Below are 4,510 nucleotides of genomic sequence, written 5' to 3'. Positions count from 1 at the left end.
ATTACCAATTCTTCTGAACTCACAGTCGCATCATTTTGAGATCTTTAGCAATTCTTCCGACATCACTGTCGCATTATTTTGAGGTTCGTAGCAACTCTTAGTACAAGACTGTCAGCATCACTTTGAGGTTATTCGAAACGTTCACTTCATTACTATTAGCATCATTTTGAGTTCATTAGCAATTCTTACGACATCACTGTCGCATCATTTTGAGATCATTCGCAATTCTTCCGACATCACTGTCGCATTATTTTGAGGTTCGTAGCCACTCTTACTACAAGACTGTCAGCATCACTTTGAGGTTATTCGAAACGTTCACTCCATTACTGTTAGCATCATTTTGAGTTCATTGGCAATTCTTACTAAATCACTGTCGCATCATTTTGAGATCATGAGCAATTCTTCTGACATCACTGTCGCATTATCTTGAGGTTCGTAGCAACTCTTACTACATGACTGTCAGCATCACTTTGAGGTTATTCAAAACACTTACTACATTACTGTAAGCATCACTGAGTTGATTAGCAACTATCACTACACTACTGTTAGCATCATTTTAAGTTCATTAGCAATTCTTCCGACATCACTGTCGCAATATTTTGAGGTTCGTAGCAACACTTACTACATGACTGTCAGCATCACTTTGAGGTTATTCGAAACGTTCACTCCATTACTTTTAGCATCATTTTGAGATCATTAGCAATTCTTCTGACATCACTGTCGCAATATTTTGAGGTTCGTAGCAACTCTTACTACATTACTGTTGCATTATTTTAAGGTTCGTAGCAACTCTTACGAAATCACTGTCAGCATCACTTTGAGTTTATTAGCAACTATCACTACATTACTGTTAGCATCTTTTTGAGTTGTTGAGCAATTCTCACGACATCACTGTATTCGTAAATTGAGTTCATTAGCAACTCTTACTAAATGACTGTCAGCATCACTTTGAGGTTGTTCGAAACTCTTACTACATTACTGTAAGCATCACTGAGTTTCTTAGCAACTATCACTACATTACTGTTAGCATCATTTTGAGTTTATTAGCAATTCTTCCGACATCACTGTCCCATTATTTTGAGGATCGTCGCAACTCTTACTACATGACTGTCAGCATCACTTTGAGGTTGTTCGAAACTCTTACTACATTACTGTAAGCCTCACTGACTTGATTAGCAACTACCACTACATTACTGTTAGAATCCTCTTGAGTTCATTAGCAATTCTTCCGACATCACTGTTGCAATATTTTGAGGTTCGTCGCAACGTTTACTACATTACTGTCGCATTATTTTGAGGTTCTTAGCAACACTTACTACATGACTGTCAGCATCACTTTGAGGTTGTTCGAAAGTCTTACTACATTACTGTAAGCATCACTGAGTTTCTTAGCAACTATCACTACATTACTGTTAGCATCATCTTGAGTTCATTAGCAATTCTTCCGACATCACTGTCGCAATATATTTTTAGGTTCGTAGGAACTTTTACTACATTACTGTCGCATTATTTTGAGGTTTGTAGCAACACTTACTACATGACTGTCAGCATCACTTTGAGGTTATTCGAAAGTTTCACTTCATTACTGTTAGCATCATCTTGAGTTCAATAGCAATTCTTCCGACATCACTGTCGCAATATTTTGAGGTTCGTAGCAACTTTTACTACATTACTGTTGCATTATTTTGAGATTCGTAGCAACTCTTAGTACATGACTGTCAGCATCACTTTGAGGTTATTCGAAACGTTCACTCCATTACTGTTAGCATCATTTTGAGTTCATTAGCAATTCTTACTAAATCACTGTCGCATCATTTTGAGATCATTAGCAATTCTTCTGACATCACTGTCGCATTATTTTGAGGTTCGTAGCAACTCTTCCTACATGACTGTCAGCATCACTTTGAGGTTATTCGAAAGTTTCACTTCATTACTGTTAGCATCATCTTGAGTTCAATAGCAATTCTTCCGACATCACTGTCGCAATATTTTGAGGTTCGTAGCAACTTTTACTACATTACTGTCGCATTATTTTGAGATTCGTAGCAACTCTTAGTACATGACTGTCAGCATCACTTTGAGGTTATTCGAAACGTTCACTCCATTACTGTTAGCATCATTTTGAGATCATTACCAATTCTTCTGAACTCACAGTCGCATCATTTTGAGATCTTTAGCAATTCTTCCGACATCACTGTCGCATTATTTTGAGGTTCGTAGCAACTCTTAGTACATGACTGTCAGCATCACTTTGAGTTTATTCGAAACGTTCACTCCATTACTGTTAGCATCATTTTGAGTTCATTCGCAATTCTTACTAAATCACTGTCGCATCATTTTGAGATCATTAGCAATTCTTCTGACATCACTGTCGCATTATTTTGAGGTTCGTAGCAACTCTTCCTACATGACTGTCACCATCACTTTTTAAGTTATTCGAAACTCTTACTACATTACTGTAAGCATCACTGAGTTGATTAGCAACTATCACTACACTACTGTTCGCATCATTTTAAGTTCATTAGCAATTCTTCCGACATCACTGTCGCAATATTTTGAGGTTCGTAGCAACTTTTAGTACAAGACTGTCAGCATCACTTTGAGGTTATTCGAAACGTTCACTTCATTACTATTAGCATCATTTTGAGTTCATTAGCAATTCTTACGACATCACTGTCGCATCATTTTGAGATCATTAGCAATTCTTCTGAACTCACAGTCGCATCATTTTGAGATCTTTAGCAATTCTTCCGACATCACTGTCGCATTATTTTGAGGTTCGTAGCAACTCTTAGTACAAGACTGTCAGCATCACTTTGAGGTTATTCGAAACGTTCACTTCATTACTATTAGCATCATTTTGAGTTCATTAGCAATTCTTACGACATCACTGTCGCATCATTTTGAGATCATTAGCAATTCTTCCAACATCACTGTCGCATTATTTTGAGGTTCGTAGCAACTCTTACTACAAGACTGTCAGCATCACTTTGAGGTTATTCGAAACGTTCACTCCATTACTGTCAGCATCATTTTGAGTTCATTAGCAATTCTTACTAAATCACTGTCGCATCATTTTGAGTTCATTAGCAATTCTTCCGACATCACTGTCGCAATATTTTGAGGTTCGTAGCAACATTTACTACATTACTTTCGCATTATTTTGAGGTTCGTAGCAACTCTTAGTACATGACTGTCAGCATCACTTTGAGATTATTCGAAACGTTCACTCCATTACTGTTAGCATCATTTTGAGTTCATTAGCAATTCTTACTAAATCACTGTCGCATCATTTTGAGATCATTAGCAATTCTTCTGACATCACTGTCACATTATTTTGAGGTTCATAGCAACTCTTACTACATTACTGTCAGCATTACTGACTTGATTAGCAACTATCACTACATTACTGTTAGCATCATTTTGAGTTCATTAGCAATTCTTCCAACATCACTGTCGCATTATTTTGAGGTTCGTAGCAACTCTTACTACATAATTGTTGCATTATTTTAAGGTTCGTAGCGACTCTTACTACATTACTGTCAGCATCACTTTGAGTTTTTTAGCAACTATCACTACATTACTGTTAGCATCATTTTGAGTTCATTAGCAATTCTTCCGACATCACTGTCGCATTATTTTGAGTTTCGTAGCAACTCTTACTACATGACTGTCAGCATCACTTTGAGGTTATTCGAAACGTTCACTCCATTACATTTAGCATCATTTTGAGTTCATTAGCAATTCTTACTAAATCACTGTCGCATCATTTTGAGATCATTAGCAATTCTTCTGACATCACTGTCACATTATTTTGAGGTTCGTAGCAACTCTTACTACATTATTGTTTCATTATTTTAAGGTTCGTAGCAACTCTTACTACATTACTTTCAGCATCACTTTGAGTTTATTAGCAACTATCACTACATTACTGTTTGCATCATTTTGAGTTTATCAGCAATTCTCACGACATCACTGTAGCATTGAATTGAGTTCATTTGCAACTCTTACTAAATGACTATCAGCATCACTTTGAGGTTGTTCGAAACTCTTACTACATTACTGAAAGCATCACTGAGTTTCTTAGCAAGTATCACTACATTACTGTTAGCATCATCTTGAGTTCATTAGCAATTCTTCCGACATCACTGTCGAAATATTTTGAGGTTCGTAGCAACTCTTACTACATAATTGTTGCATTATTTTAAGGTTCGTAGCGACTCTTACTACATGACTGTCAGCATCACTTTGAGTTTTTTTAGCAACTATCACTACATTACTGTTAGCATCATTTTGAGTTTATTAGCAATTCTTCCGACATCACTGTCGCATTATTTTGAGGTTCGTAGCAACTCTTACTACATGACTGTCAGCATCACTTTGAGGTTGTTCGAAACACTTACTACATTACTGTAAGCATCACTGACTTGATTAGCAACTACCACTACATTACTGTTAGCATCATCTTGAGTTCATTTGCAATTCTTCCGACATCACTGTCGCAATATTT

Source organism: Aulostomus chinensis, chromosome 1, assembly GCF_037954235.1.
Source record: "Aulostomus chinensis isolate RoL2024-O1b breed Wild chromosome 1, RoL_Achi_v1.0, whole genome shotgun sequence".
NCBI lineage: Eukaryota > Metazoa > Chordata > Actinopteri > Syngnathiformes > Aulostomidae > Aulostomus > Aulostomus chinensis.
This window is presented reverse-complemented; position numbering follows the sequence as displayed.